Source organism: Stegodyphus dumicola, chromosome 11 (assembly GCF_044657685.1).
Source record: "Stegodyphus dumicola isolate Sdum_Otavi_A_Nest chromosome 11, ASM4465768v1".
Lineage (NCBI taxonomy): Eukaryota > Metazoa > Arthropoda > Arachnida > Araneae > Eresidae > Stegodyphus > Stegodyphus dumicola.
Genome location: NC_140778.1, coordinates 20,387,136 through 20,404,548, shown reverse-complemented (window position 1 = coordinate 20,404,548; position 17,413 = coordinate 20,387,136).

Here is a 17,413-nt window from a genome sequence, read left to right as displayed (position 1 = left end):
ATCTTTAAAAGCTATCCATTCTGTAATATTACCACCAAAAGTCGGTAATGTTAACTTGGGTAATTTAATATTGTCAAGAACCTGCTCTGAAATTACACTATTAGAATTATTTTTACTATTTTGATTTTTTAATATTTTTCACCTTTAAATTTCCACAAATAAATTTTATCTGTGTACTCCTGAACATTATCTATTTCGTTTTCTAATTCTTTAGTATCTGTAATTAAACTTTCGATTTCAGAATCAAGCTTTTTTAACTCAATTTCTTTTTTTTCAATAATTCAACACATTCCTCTAGTTCTATTAAATTAATTTCATCTGCAGTTAAAATAGTTTCAATTTTCTGTACATAATTAGTAACGCTCCTGCGTAAAACCGTTCTTTTTGTTTTAAAAGTTATAAGTTCACTCATAATTGATCAATTCAAAAACAGAAATTGTTCTTAAATCAACACTATTATTAAAATGAAATCGAATTCTATGCTGTATTAAAACATTCTTCTTAAAATTTAACAACAAATTAAACGAATTTTTGTTCAAAATCCACTTACCTCACAAAGTGGAGTAATTTTTTACCAACCATATGCATATTTGCGTTGTTAGAATACACTTAGAACACTATCTTCACTAGCTCTCCGGCTATATTGACCAACAATAAATGTTATTTACTTAATATGTTTCACAAAAAATAATCAATCAATAAATGGACTGTATTCCTACACTTTTATTTCATTACACTAATTATAAATAATATGTCAGAGATGCGAAATAATTGATACAAAATAAGCGAGCCATTCTACATGACTGTCACAAACACAATTCTATCAATCAATTATCTTGTTGCCACACATAAAGTTCAAAACTAAAGGAAGAAAAACAAAAGGAATTTACGCTGTTTGCAACAATAAAATGAAGCAAACGATACTCACATAAACAACATTACTTACATCAGCACACTAGAAATACTGCTACTTATTAAATACATTACTTACATCAGCACACTAGAAATACTGCTACTTATACTACAACTACAATACATAATGAATCCACTTATTATAGATGATGAAAATGAATTTTGAATTAAGTAGCCGAAAAAAAAACGTCACAGACCCTCTCACTGGAACACAGAAAGAATGAACTAAAACAAACATGTTTAGAATTAGTAGATTCATTAAAATCTGACAAACAATGTGATGTGTTAAACAGGATTCTAAAGTCAGCACCACTACAACTAGAAACTGCTGATATGTTAAATGCACAAGAAATACATTTCCCAACTGCTGATAAAGATATTCCACCTAATAAAAATATAATACCCAAAAGATTCTCAAATACAAAACGAAAAGGAAACTGACAGAAACTTCTATAGTAACTTCACAGAACGAAGACAATAATACAATTCTAAAAATTATTTTGGATCACAAAAACTTTACACATAATTCGACTGAAGAAACTTAACAAATTTAGTGAAGAATATATATTTTAACAAGTCATTAGTACCTATTCACAATTCCTTTTGTCCATTTTTATCATCTAAAACATCTTTCAACTGCCTGTAAGTGTTTTATATGTGACAAATGATATTTTTTTCTTATTTATATAATATCTCTCTCATTCTTCAGAACTTATCTTTAATAATAAGATAATTCCCACTCTGATCCTTAAAATGATCAGGAACAGATGTAGAAGTTCAGAACAGGGTTTTAAACCTTTATCTCAGGTCCTCGTGATAGGTTGATGTATTCTGTGATTAATGAGTAAGTCTTATTTTTGTTCATCCTCCTTGCATTACTGTCTTCCTTCCTCCCCCCCAAGTCCAACAGTACCAAATATTGTCCATACAATCAATCATTCATTGACTTTTATACTGTTCAGTCAATAGATTATTACCAAACGTTTTAATGTTGATAAATATATTTTGGTGAAACTGAGTCAATCCCAAATTTGAACAGTAAGCAATATTTTCTACTATTTAATATTTGTCAAGTTTTTTTTTATTTTCTAATTATTCAACCCCATGTACATTCACATGTTGTGCACTGGCCATTTTATTATGCGTAGAATTGTTTAAAACTAACTGAACATTGTAACAATCTCATCACAGTTTTGTGAATTGCCAATTGCTGCTACATTTTTATTTTGGGGCTTTAGTTATTAATAACATTAAATAGTAGAAACCTTAATTTTTTTAATGCTAACTAGCTTTACATACCTGGTAAAGGTACCTGATATTCCTGTACCTTGAATAAGGCTTACTTGTACATTATGTAAACTTGTATTTTATGCCAATCAATCCCCCTCCCCACACATGTTGGTGTCAGCATTTATTCGTATTCCTTACATTTTACAGCAATAATTCATACGTTTGTTTTATGGATATCTGAGATATGAAGGAATATGTAAATAACACGTTCCCCCCTTAGGGGCCGAATTTTGAAAACGCTTGAAATTTGTTTTTAGGTATTCATATTCCATACATTTTAAAGCAAGAATTTGATGTACATCTCTTTCTTCCTTATATGAAAAAACATAAAAACACGTTTTGCCCGCCGAATTTTAAAAAATCGCTTCTTAAATAACATCTTCGGTACAAAAGGAATAAGCTCCTAAGGTTTGATATCTCTAATAGCTTTGGGCGATGATCTGTAGGTGAATAAATCAGGAATTCTTCCTTTATGTATAGATTTATAATAAAACATCTGAACAAATAAATATGTATACTAATTAAAAAGAAAACTATTTCAGAAAAACTAATAAAAGAGATTAATTTACACTCAGTAATGCGCACCAAGTTCGCAACGTTTTAAAAAAATCGGCTTTGACCACGCCGAGCTTTTTGGAGTAAACACGCTGCGCTTGAATCTGCGCAAATGATCAGGGAGGAAACTAGCACCTGAGGGGCTAGACGCTTGTGCCTCGCGCCAGTAGTGTGGTTGCAGTGGTCCAAGATGAAAGCTCTTATTCCTTCTCCTGCCGCCTGCGAGGTTGGGTCAGCGATAAAGTTCTTGAATGCAAGTACTGCGCCAATTGAAATTCATTGTCAGGTCTATGGGACAAACATCATGAGTAAAGCAGATGATGCATAGTTGGTGTAGGCAGTTTTCAGAAGGTCGTCAAAGTGCTCATAATGAAGAGTGCAGTGGCAGACAGTCCCTCATCAATGATGATCTTGTTGAGCTTGTGCGGCAGCTTGTGATGGAGAACCGTCACTTCACGATTACGAAGCTGAGCAGCCATTTTCTGCAGATATCACAATCCTTGTTGCAAGAGATTGTCACTAAGGCCTGCTGTTCAAAAAATTGTGTGCCAGGTGGGTGCCGAAACACCCGACATCTGAACACAAAATTGAACGCTTAGGAGCAGCACTGACATTTCTGTAACGGTATCACGATGACGGCGACACGTTCCTCGATGGGATCGTCACGGGCAATCAGACTTGAATTTTGCACTTCACCGCGGAAAACAAGCAGCAGTCAATGCATTGGCAGCATAGTGGATCTTCAGTCGGAACGAAATTCAAGCAGACGCTATCGGTACGCAAAGTGATGTGCACGGTGTTCTGGGACAGGAAGGGCATTCTGCTCTTTGAGTTAATTCCATGTGGTGAAACAGTAAACGCTGACCGTTACTGTGTAACACTGTGGAAATTGTGACGCGCCATTTGAAACAAGGGGCGTGGAATTCTTACTGCAGGTTTTGTGCTCCTGCATGGCAATGCTCGTCCACATACGGCTCAACGCACAGCAGCGGTTTTGAAGGAATATCTGAATAAAGTGTTACCTTTACAGAAAAGTAACACTTTATTCAATATTCAAATAAACTACAAACAATAAATAAAAGTGACTAAATAATATATAAACAAAACAGCCGCTAATTCATAATAAGCCATTTAAAGATTTTTTAATTCCATGTGCCTAGGCAAATATTTCCCCCATAATATCTTTAATTTTTGCTTTTCTATGTTCATCAATACTAATGACTTCAAATTAGCTTGCTTCATTGCACTCCTTAATCTACTTTTTACAATTTTTTATTTTGAAAAAGTTATTTCACATTCATCGTTATAGATAGGCGAGTACAAACTATAAGCAAAAAAGACATTGGCATACACAATACTACATAAATTAAATTTCAAGAGTAATTTATATGCACACAAGAAATTGCATTTAGCTTTGGATGAATGTATGAACGCTCATGAATAGATAGAGCTTTTTCTCTTTCTGACTCAATATTAGATTCAGAATAATGATTTTCAGTTGAATTTTTTATTATTTCACATTTAATTACTATAGGTCCTGATATTCGTCCTTAAGAATTTTAACCAGCTGTTACACCTGCATAATGCCCTAATAATACAGAAAAATAGTCGAAAGTGTTCGGCGACAATGGCTTCGAAACGTTTTGGGGATCGAGAAGTGATATGTCTTCATAAAACTTCCTATGCCCTTTAAACCTACTATTCATCGATCAAATGGCGTTATCCAATATAAAAGTAAAGACAATAACTTGTTTGATAGAGCAATTTAAATTATACTCGGCCGATTCTTCATAGTCTATTTGTTTGACTTTTGGTATCTTCTAACAGGTAGCTCTTCTTTTATATCACAAACAAGCCTTTCTAGTTTATTATTGTAATCCGTTGCAAACAATCTTGATGCTTTAAATGTTAAATTGAAGTTTCTAGAAATGGCTTTTAAAGAGCTTACAGCCTCCCTAACTATATTATATGCTGGCATGTAATCTAATCCTTTAGTCTGCAAATATTTCATTACTGGCTCAGTATATTGGAATAGTTTCAAATGAGCAGACAAAATTATTCTAAACGTTGATATTTTAACCAGAAGATTTTGCCATTTGTCATATGTGTGCATTTTGTATACCATTGGAAGATATACTTTTCAGAGAAAGGATTAACTCTACGCACATACCCTCCCTCGCATGGCTGTTTCGCCGAGTCATCTGTATCAATTCGATTGTTCGAATTTCTTGATAAGCCCATAACCGCACCAGCCCACCAGCCTTATCCACCACTGAATCTTACGAATATCTAAAGTGTGAAGAAATATGTGAAAAACATGTTTTGCCCCAGTGGCGACTTGCCTATTACAACGCTGCCAGTCTGGTAATCCATAACAATGAAAGACAAAATAATATTTATTCTATTCTATTGTTATGATTATTAACGATCTTTCTCAATTATTGTACTACCTTCATAAAAATTGTATTACCATAGCCCCCTACCCCCTTAGGGGCCGAATTCTCAAGGGTAGGTGTCCTTGAGGGGGGTCGAACTTCTGAAACTGGTTTCTAAGTATTCATGTTCCATACATTTTAAAGAAAGACTCTTGTGTACATCTGTTTCTTCCTTATATGAAAAAACGTAAAAACATGTTTTGCCCTCCCTCCTTGGGTGCCGAATTTTCAAAAGTCTCTTAAATGACGCCTTCAGTAGACAAGAAATGAGCTCCTAGATTTTGATATCTGCATCTGTAATAGCTTTGGGCGATGATGTAGATGAATGAATGAATAAATATCAGGACTTCTTCTACATATAGATTTATAATTAAACAACTAAACAAAACGGCGCAAAAGGGAAAACACAAATCAAAATAATATACTATTTGATAGAAAATGAGAAACAACCAAAAATCAATATCAAACATGTAAATATGTATGCGACTTAAAAAGAAAAATACTGTAGAAAAACTAATAAAAGAAATTAATTTGCACTGAGTAATGCGCAGCACTTTCGTAACTTAACGGCATGGCGTCGGTGCCAGCTGATTCCTTTCTGCATGCCGAGGCCGAGCTCCCTGACATAAACACGCTGCGCGTGAATCTGCGCAAATGATCAGGGAGGAATCAGGAGGAAACTAGCATCTGAGGGGCTAGACGCTTGTGTTATTTGCCATCAACTTTCATATGCGTCTAGCCCCTCAGATGCTAGTTTCCTCCTGATTCCTCCCTGATCATTTGCGCATATTCACGCGCAGCGTGTTTATGACAGGGAGCTCGGCATGCAGAAAGGAATCAGCTGACACCGACGCAACGCCATTAAGTGTTGCGCATTACTCAGTGCAAATTAAATTCCTTTATTAGTTTTTCTACAGTATTTTTCTTTTTAATTCGGATACATATTTACATGTTTGATATTGATTTTTGGTTCTTTCTCATTTTCTTTCAAATAATATATTATTTTGATTTGTGTTTTCCCTTTTGCACAGTTTTTAGTTGTTTAATTATAAATCTATGTATAAAAGAATTTCTGATATTTATTCATTCATTCATCTATACATCATCGCCCAAAGCTGTTACAGATGCAGATGCAGATATCAAAACCTAGGAGCTCATTTCTTGTCTACTGAAGGCGTCATTTAAGAAGAGATTTTTGAAAATTCGGCACCCAAGGGGGGAGGGCAAAACATGTTTTTACGTTTTTTCATATAAGGGAGACACAAATGTACACAAGAGTCTTGCTTTAAAATGCATGGAACATGAATACCTATAAGCCAATTTCAGAAGTTCGGCCCCCAAGGGGGTAGGGGGCTGTGGTAATACAATTTTTATTAACGTAGTAAAATAATTGAGACAGATCGTTAATAATAATAACAATAGAATAAAATAAATATTATTTTGTCTTCATTGCTATGGGTTACCAGACTGGCAGCGTGGAGTTGTAATAGGCAAGTCGCCACAGGAGCAAAACACGTTTTTCACATATTCCTTCATAAGATATCCGTAAGATTCACGCAGTGGCTAATCGCACCGACGGTGCGAATAGCTAACAGGCTATTCACACCACCTACGTTCGCGCATGCGCACAAGCAGCCCAGGTACCAGCATTTTAGGCCGAAAACCGTAAGGCAGGCGGTAGTGAGAGCAAAGGTTGTTACCTAACTCAGCAATAGAAAGGGTTGTTAATAGTTCACCAGCAAGAGAATAATTTGCAAGTAATAATATTAATTACAAAGACGAGGTCAATCTATATACATGATAATGTTTAGGAAATGATTAGATAAAATAGGGATTTAATGATGGTTCTAATTGCAAGCGAGGACGAGTAATTAGTTAAAAAATCTTTAGTGTATTGACAAAAAGGTTACAGAAATTTCTTAAATTCTTTTATTTAACAGAGGAATTTTTATGCAAACTTAGACCCTATTCTTATAGCATAGGACTGTCAGAATTTATTATTCAATAAGAAAACTTACTGAAAATGATAATATTCTTATATATTTATCACATTTTCAGTATCCACATAGGTTTATAGGTTCAAATGCCATATATCAAAATCAAAGTTATTTATGAAATAAAACCTTACAAAATCTGATAAATCATTTGTGTGTGCAAATTTTTAAATCTAAATCTCTTACATTAAATTATTTCTGTCTTTTAAATCATATCCCATTATTTATTTCAATTTAATTGATTAATGTGTTTGTACTAATATTTCAAAGTTCGGATATGGTTGAAGCACTTCTTGTGTCCTGAAAATGCCGAGTATTTCCATAAAAAAAATAAGCAGGTATACAGAATAGTTCATTTAAGAGTTCATATTATTGCTTTTAACTTATTTCATGTCTAAATTTTCTACACAGAAATTCTCTGTCTAATTTTTAGTATCTTTTATCGGACGAAATTTTTCAAAGGGGAATGAATTAAAGGCTTGATTGCGCAAAACACATCTTTAAAGCTAAATGTATTCTAGGAAGTACAAAAAATGTCAACACCGTTTTACCCCTACTTAAAATCAGTCATTTAAACTATTCAAACTGTTCAGGAAAAGGACAAACATTGCGAACATAAATATCTGCCCTTTTTACTGTTAGATATTAATTACTTTGCTTGCCGTTAGATGGCAGTGCCTCTAACCTGACTAGCTAGGCGAGTGCACGGTATTTGTGCTGCGTCACACTCTCGTCACTTGCCGCCCACTACGTAGCATCAATGTCTCTCTTATGTATAAGTAATCTTATTTAATCTTATAAATAAACAGTAATTTATCTATGTTTGATGATTCAACGTATATAACATGGTGTCAGAGTAAACCATGCTCACGAATTTAATGCATAAATTGATATTTTAAGGATTACGTGCATTTGAAAAACTTGGAATCAAAAATGGCGCATAACCTGCCCTCGTTGTCACCGTTTGACGCTGGATCGAACCCTTCTGAAACTTGGAGACACTGGAAGGAAGACTTCGAGGACTATAGCGAGGCATTAAGATATAGCCAAGAGTCGGAAAGCACAAAAACTGCGCTTTTTCGACATGTTTGTGGTGACGAATTAAAAAAGCAATATCGATCGTTTGATTTGAAGCCAGAAGCGGGCAGCAGTGAAGTGTCCTTGAAACAAGTGCTACAAGAATTCGACAAATATTTTGCAGATTATAAGAATGAGGTTTATGCATCATTCAAGTTTCTCGAAATAAAGCAAGTGAAAAGAGAGAAATTCACGGACTTTTACTCAAGGCTACGATGTGCAATAGTAGATTGCAAGTATGGGCAAGCGCAAGATAGAATGCTCCATGATAAAATAGTGAAAGGCATCTCAGATAAAGCGTTACAAGAACGGCTAATACGAGAGACAAAAAGAGCGAAAAAGACGCTACAGAATATCATCAGTGAATGCAAGGCAGCGGAACATAGCAAAGCTCAAGCCACTGAAATGAACGAGAACAAAATCTCCGTAGACGCTCGCAGAAAAAACAAACATCGATCAAATCCCGCGCAGATAACGCAAGTAAAAGAGTGCAAGCGATGTGGAAAAAAACATGAGCCAAAGAAATGCGCTGCGTTCGGAACGGTCTGCCGAAAGAAAACCGAAACCTTATGATACAATCTCACCTCGTCTTCAGCGCATGCTCCTCAAACTGAACAGGTATGATTTGAAATTGGAATATGTCCCAGGAAAAGAATTGCTAATAGCTGATGCCCTGTCCAGAGCACAGTCAAGTGTTGACACCTTCAGTCAAGAACCTACTGTTAATGTAAGTCTATTAACACAAGCCTCTCCTACAAAATGTCAGGAAATAGTAAATATGACAGGAAAGGACCCTGAATTGCAAGATGTGTTATTTCATATCAAAAATGGATGGCCAGAAAGAAGTGTGATACTTCTTTGGCGATATGAAGTAACTCCAATGACGGAACACAGCAATAACTTTTATTTAACACTCAAAAAATGGCGACATACAAAACAAGAAGAGAAAACATATTCTAATATTTAAAACTAAATTACATTCTTCGTGCGAGAGTCGCACGAGGCACTCGAGTCTGGTTTCAAATAATGCCATTCACAAATACCTTAATGTTCATCTATTTAAATTATTTAAACTACAAGATTTTAATATTATTTAAATCTGTTACAACCTCTTCCCCAACGGAGAGACTTTTACCGAAGGGAAAAGTTCTGTAAATTTCGAAAGTTTATAAGCTCGGCTTGCTCAATTGCTTAAAGAGAAAAGATAACTTCTCTCATAAGTTTCCAAATTTTTAGGCCGAAAATTTTAAGTTTTAAACAAATATTTTTACACCACATTTAAATAGGAAGAAAATGGACAGTGTTCAAATTAGTCTTCGTTTTTTTTCTTGACGGCGCCTAGATCTCTTCCATGGTGGACCAGTTCCTCGGCTATAATTCACAGCAAAGCCTTTCCTCAGTTCATCTGTGCCTTTCGGATAATATTCATTTGTCATTTGCTTTCGACAACTGTTTTTTTCGTCTATTAGTAGCGGCTTTGACATTAAATCAAAAGCCGAAAGATGATGATAATGCTGCATTGCAAAATGATTCTCAATATTAATTTCTTTATCGTTTTTCAAATTTTCGTGAACATCTTCCTCGTTTAATTCTGGTGATTTAACTTCTTCTTCAAATACATCTCTGGATGCTTTATTTTCTTCCTTCATCAGTTCCAAGATCTGCTCTTCAGCTACTTTTCTTTTCCTTTGAGCTCTAGTAGAAATGGCATTAAAATGGTATCACTAAGTTTACGTTCAAGTGATAAACTAATAAAATAAGGCAGTTCAGTGTTAACAGGAAGTAATAACCTGATATCACTAATATTACGCTCAGTGATGAACTAATAAAATAAGGCAATTCAATATCAACAGGAAGTAATAACCTGGTATCACTAATATTATGTTCAGTGATGAACTAATAAAATAAGACAATTCAATATCAACAGGAAGTTACGTTCAGTGATGAACTAATAAAATAAGGCAATTTAATATCAACAGGAAGTAATAATCTGGTATCACTAATATAACGTTCAGTGATGAACTAATAAAATAAGGCAATTCAATATCAACAGGAAGTAATAACCTGGTATCACTAATACTGCGTTCAGTGATGAACTAATAAAATAAAGCAATTCAATATTCACAGGAAGTAATAATCTGGTACCACTAATATTATGTTCAGTGATGAACTAATGTAATAAAATTACGCACGATTATTCGATCTTGGTCGGTGCCTCAAATAATTAAGACTGTGATACTTCTTTGGCGATATGAAGTAACTCCAATGATGGAACACAGCAATAACTTTTATTTAACACTCAAAAAATGGCGACATACAAAACAAGAAGAGAAAACATATTCTAACATTTAAAAATAAATTACATTCTTCGTGCGAGAGTCGCACGAGGCACTCGAGTCTGGTTTCAAATAATGCCATTCACAAATACCTTAATGTTCATCTATTTAAATTGTTTAAACTACAAGATTTTAATATTATTTAAGTCTGTTACAGAAGCGAAACAAGGCCAGCAGCACAACCTTACTGGCATTGCAAAGAAGAGCTTTATACAACAAAGGATGGAATAATTTGTCGAGGACAACGACTAGTTGTGCCAGCATCTCTTAGAGAAGATATTATGAAAAAACTGCATGTGTCTCACAATGGTATAGTTTTTAGTAAAGATGGAGAATATTTTTACTGGACGAACATCAACAAAGATGTGGAAGAATATGTTTCTAAATGTGCGATATGTCAGAAATATCAACAGGCTAATCAGAAAGAACTTCTTTTAGACTGTTATCTACCAGAGAGACCCTGGCAAAAAGTTGCCTGTGATTTCTTTTGCCTGAAAGGACAACAATATCTGTTAATGATAGACTACTTTTCAAAATATGTAGAGCTGAAACCACTGAAAAGTATAACTGCTCAAGCTGTAATGATTGTTATGAAGTCTATTTTTGCAACACATGGAATAACAGAGAAGCCCATCATTGATGGGGGACCACCATACAACTCGGAAGCATTGCGGAAATTTTTTGAAGAATGGGAGTGTTATGCATAACATCCCATCACCACATTTTCCTAGAGCAAATGGGCAAATTGAAAGACCTGTCCAAACTCTCAAGAGGTCTTTGAGCAAAGCTGCGGAAGAAGGAAAAGACTTGTATATTGTTTTGCTAGATTATAGAAGTCAACCTGCAAAAGATTTGCCATCCCCGGCGGAATTATTAATGGGAAGAAGACTGAGATCTTTTCTGCCATCACATCCTAAAGCATTGCAACCAAAATTTCAAATAAAAGGTGCAAGTAGAGCATTAGAAAAACGGCAGATGGTGCAAAAGAAATATGCCAATAAACACGCAACCCAGCTTCCAAAACTTCTTGAAAATGATGAAGTGTGGTTTAAATGGAAAATTAAAGAGCCTTGGAAACAGGGTATGATCATGAAGACAGGTCCTCAACCAAGATCGTATGCCATAAAAGTAAATGATAGAACTCTGTATAGGAGAATTCGACATCACATTCGTAAAGACAAGTCTACGTGGGGAATGACAGAGTGGAACAGAACAGCAGATTTGTTTGGACTTGATCAATCAACACTGGATGAACCTGTTCTTGTAGATAATGATAGGCAGGATCTATCTAAGGAACGGGAAAATGATTCTATTAAACATCCTCAAATTCCAGGAAATGTGTCAACTGAACCAATGTTAAGCCGATCAAGTAGAAATAGAATAAAACCCTCTTCGATATAGAGATAATTAGGAAGAACTTATTGATGCTAAAAACTTATACTTTATTTATAGACTAATTATGGAAATTAATGAACTGTTTAGAACTCTAAAATATCAGTTTAATTAGTAAGTCACAATTTTAAAGATTTAAGTGAGTCATCCAGGTATGTAATTTTGCTAGGTTCTCTAAAGTCAACTGTTATGTAATAATTCAATGTCAAAATGTTTTCTTAACTTAACAGCTAAGTAAGTAATGATGTAAAATAATTATTGTACTAAGTTAGTAACATGCACTAGTCTTGTTCTAAATGTTTTCTTAACTTAACAGCTAAGTAAGTAATGATGTAAAATAATTATTGTACTAAGTTAGTAACATGCACTAGTCTTGTTCTATAAATAAAAAGGGCACGTTAGATATTAATTACTTAGCTTGCAGTTAGATGGCAGTGCCTCTAACCTGACTAGCTAGGCGAGTGCACGGTATTTGTGCTGCGTCACACTCTCGTCACTTGCCGCCCACTACGTAGCATCAATGTCTCTCTTATGTATAAGTAATCTTATTTAATCTTATAAATAAACAGTAATTTATCTATGTTTGATGAGTCAACATATATAACATTTACTTCCTTGTACGAAGTAAAAAGGAAGTATTGTAATCGCGAAAAATTTCAGGCAGCATATTTCAACGAAAATATCTATTTTGACCGCTATCGAATGCAATTTAACGATGTTTTTGCGTGATATCTGTACGTAAGGACAGAATAAAAGACTCGTTTCCTCCAAAAAAATTATAACTGCTTTAAAATTAATTCTGAAGAGAATTTTTCGTTGCGTCTGTATGATCGTATGTACGTACGTGCATACGTATCTCGCATAACTGAAAAACGAGTAGCCTCAGAACGTTGAAATTTTGTATATAGGATTGCTATAACATGTAGATGTGCACCTCGTATTTTGGTTGCAATCGGCCACACCAAACGTATATAAATATATTTATATATATATCCACTCTGTTACCCGGCTCAGTGATCCCAATTTCTTTACTCTTATATGTTTGTAAATTGCACATTTTTTGCTTTAAAAATGATTGAATTATGTTATACTTATCTTCCGGTTAAGGTTTTTATGCCTTTAGTATGCAATATTTTTAGTATTATCAACAGTTTTAAAGTTGTTTAAGTGCCGCTAATCCTTTTTTTTATGGCGGCCATTGATTGTTTACAATTGAAACAGCAGACTAGTGGATTTGTTGCCAATCTAGAGAAGCTTCGCAACAACAAAGATAACGCATTCATTTATTATTGCCAATTAAATAATGCTTAATTCTTTCTGGAATTTTTTCGAGGAAATAAGCGTTTGAGATTTACTTCGTAATTTTTAATATAGAGATATTGAGTTTTTATGTATTTTTGCCTTCTCGCGAAGTGAGAACTGAATGAATTAAATGAGAAATACTCAATCGTCTGTGAAGAACTGTTTCTTTTTTGTTTTGTTTTCTTAATTTCTTTTATACATAGTTCTAGCTTTATTATAGTATTTGAATAGAACATGTGGCAACGATTAGATAATTCTTTAATGATATACATTCTGTGCTTTCTGAGTTATAATATGAACGAAATATAATACTGTTAAGTCAATCTAGCGCCAGAGTGCCGCTATGATAAACAAATATTAGAGTGAATTTTAAAGAATGCATTTATTCTATTGTGGTTTATGCGCCGTCGGCGAAGTAGATTTAATTGAATACGATTAGTTTAAATGAAATGCAAGAAAAAATGCGTATAATTTAATATTCCGTACAAGGAAGTCATGTGGTGTACACATCAGATTTTTTGTATATACTTTAATAAAAGGAAATGTGTTCCTTCTTTTTATATAAGAAAAGGAACCCATTTTCTTTTCTAAACTTTTGAAAGTCACCAACGCTTAAAAAAGGATAAATTACTCCAAGGTAGAAACCCGTCTTTGAGAACTCAATGCGCATGCGTGGTTAATGTTGGTGCGAATAGTTTGAGGTCGGTGGTGCGAATAGCATCGGTCTAAGATTCAGTGGTGCACAAGGCCGGTGGGCTGGTGCGGTTTCGGGCTGATCAAGAAATTCAAACAATCGAATTGACACAGATGACTCGGCTAGACAGCCCTGCGAGGGAGGGTATGTGCGTAGAATTAATACTTTCTCTGAAAAGTATAACTTCCAATGGTATTCAAAATGCACAGATACGACAAATGGCAAAATCTATTCTGGATAAATATCAACTTTTAGAATAATTTGTCTGCTCACGTATACTTGAAAATATTTCAACATACTAAGCCAGTAATGAAATATTTGCAGACTAAAGGATTAGATTATATCCTAGCATATAATATAGTTAGGGAGGCTGCAAGCTCTTTAAAAGCCGTTCTAGAAACTGCTATTTAATATTTAATGCATCAAAATTGTTTGCAATGGATTACAATAATAAACTAGAAAAGCTGAGTTGTGATATAACTATAAAAGAAGAGCTACCTGTTAGAAGATACAAAAAAGTGAAACAAATGGGACGATGAAGAATCGGCCGACTATAATTTCAATTGCTCTATCAAACAATGCAAAGTTATTGTCTTTAATTTTATATTGAATAACGCAATTTAATCGATTATTATATTTATTCGCCATTTAATCGATTATTATTCAGATGTTCATTATGGAAAATATTTAGGTATTTTGGAACTAAGTAAGTTTGATCCATTTTTGGATGAACATATCAGAAAGTATAGCAATTCTAGAAGTCATGGCATCAAAAGTCCTGGCAACTATCACCACTGAAATACCAAAAAGCTAAGTATTACTCTGTCACTGTTGATTTTACCCAGATGCCATTCATGTCAACCAACTAACATTGGATACAATGTTAGATTGTATTCAATGTTAGTTGGTTGACATTACGTAGCCTCAGACTGTCTAATTTACAACACACAAAAATGCAGTAAAAAATACAAGGAGGTATTTGAACTGTTTCGGTTTTTGTGAAAATACCTGCAATTTGGATGAGAGCGAAATTAAAACAGCATGCGAGAAAATATCGAATTTTTATATAACAATGTTCATGGGAAGGAAATGAATTTGGAATGTCAATATTTCAAGTCACATCTAATCAATGATGGTGAAAAAAACTGAAGGAAAACCAAAGAGAATCCATGGAAAAAGAAAAGTAAGTTTAAAGGGCATAGGAAGTTGTATGAAGACATATCACTTCTCGATCTCCAAAACTTAGCCATTGTCGCTGAACACTTTCGACTATTTTTCTATATTATTAGGGCATTATGCAGAAGTAACAGCTGGTTAAAATTCTTAAGGACGAATATCAGGACCTAGTAATTAAATGTGAAATAATAAATTCTATTGAAAATCATTATTCTGAATCTAATATCGAGTCAGAAAGAGCTCTATCTATTAATGAGCATTCATCCAAAGCCAAATGCAATTTCTTGTGTTCATGTAAATTACTCTTGAAATATAATTTATATAGCATTGTGCATGCCAATGTCTTTTTTTCTTATACGTTTATACTCGCCCTATCTATAACGATGAATGTGAAAGAAATTTTTCAAAATAAAAAATGTAAAAGGTAGATTAAGGAGTGCAATGAAGCAAGCTAATCTGAAGTCATTACTATTGATGAAGATAGAAAAGCAAAAATTAAAGATATAATGGAGGAAATATTTGCCCAGGCACCTGGAATTAAAAAATCTTTAAATGGCTAATTATGAATCAGCCACTGTTTTGTTTATATAATTATTTAGTTACTGTTATTTATTGTTTGTAGTTTATTTGAATGCATATATGAATAAAGTGTTACGTTTCTGTAAAGGTAACACTGTATTCAGATATTCCGTCAAAACCGTTGCTGTACGTTGAGCCCATATGTGGACGAGCATTGTCATGGAGGAGCACAAAACCTGCAGTAAGCATTCCACGCCTCTTGTTTCAAATGGCGCGTCACAATTTCCACAGTAACGGTCAGCGTTTACTGTTTCACCACATGGAATTAACTCAAAGAGCAGAATGCCCTTCCTGTCCCAGAACACCGTGCACATCACTTTCCATACCGACAGCGTCTATTTGAATTTCGTTCTGTCTGGAGATCCACTGTGCCGCCAATGCATTGACTGCTGCTTGGTTTCCGGGGTGAAGTGCAAAATCTCAGTCTGATTGCCCGTGACGATCCTGTCGAAGAACTTGTTGCCGTCATCGTGATACCGTTGCAGAAATGTCAGTGCTGCTTCTAAGCATTCAATTTTGTGTTCAGGTGTCGGGCTTTTCAGCATCCACCTGGAACACAATTTTTGGAACAGCAGGTGCTTAGTGACAATCTCTTGCATTAAGGATTGCGATATCTGCAGAAAATGGCTGCTCAGCTTCGTAACCGTGAAGCGACGGTTCTTCATCACAAGCTGCCGCACAAGCTCAACACGATCATCATTCATGAGGAACTGCCGGCGACTGCGATCTTCATTATGGACACTTTGACGACCTTCCGAAAACTGCCGACACCAACTATGCATCATCTGCTTTACTCATGATGTTTGGCCCATAGACCTGACGATAAATTTTAATTGGCACAATACTTTGTGCATTCAAGAACTTTATCACCGACCCAACTTCGCAGTCGGCAGGGGAAGGAATGAGCTTCCATTTCGGACCACTGCAACCACGCTACTGGCTCGAGACGGGAGCTGTCCGGCCGGCATATGATTGATATGTCATAGATTTGTTACACACGTGCAATTGACACGGCTAATTACGTTTACTTTAAAGGTTGAAACTTACTTTCTGGATGTGCTTCGTATAATTTTATTATACAACTCTGTTTTCAACACAGGTATAAAATAATTTAAAATTTAAATATAGACTTAGTAAAGTTTTATAGTTTTTGTTATTAAAGATTTAGTTTTATTTAATTAAAATGTGCTTACGTTGTTCGTGTAGCTATTTTATTTAAAGGACAGAAAAATTAAAGAAAAGGAAGTGCCATTTCAACAATCAGTTGAAGGTTGAATTTCCATTTCTCGTGTCAAAGAAAGACACCATTGTTTTCTGCAATATTTGCAGAGGAGAATTTTGTATTGCAGTTGGAGGCAAAGCAGCCCTAACTAAACACCAACAAACATAAGCAATCATTAGATGCATCAGCTTCTAGTAGTAAAGTAACAATTTTTTTTTTAAACTTCTAATTACTCCGAAGAAGAAAAACAGTTAGCTGTAATGGAGGGAACATTTTCATTTCATACAATAATTCATAATCAAAGTTTTTGTAGTCTGGATTAAACAACGAAATTATTGAAAAACTCTCACAATCCTAAATTTTCATGTGCCAGAACAAAAGGTAGGCTATTATTAAATCAGTATTCAAAAATTACTGTGAAAATATACTTGCAGAAGACTTGAAAAATG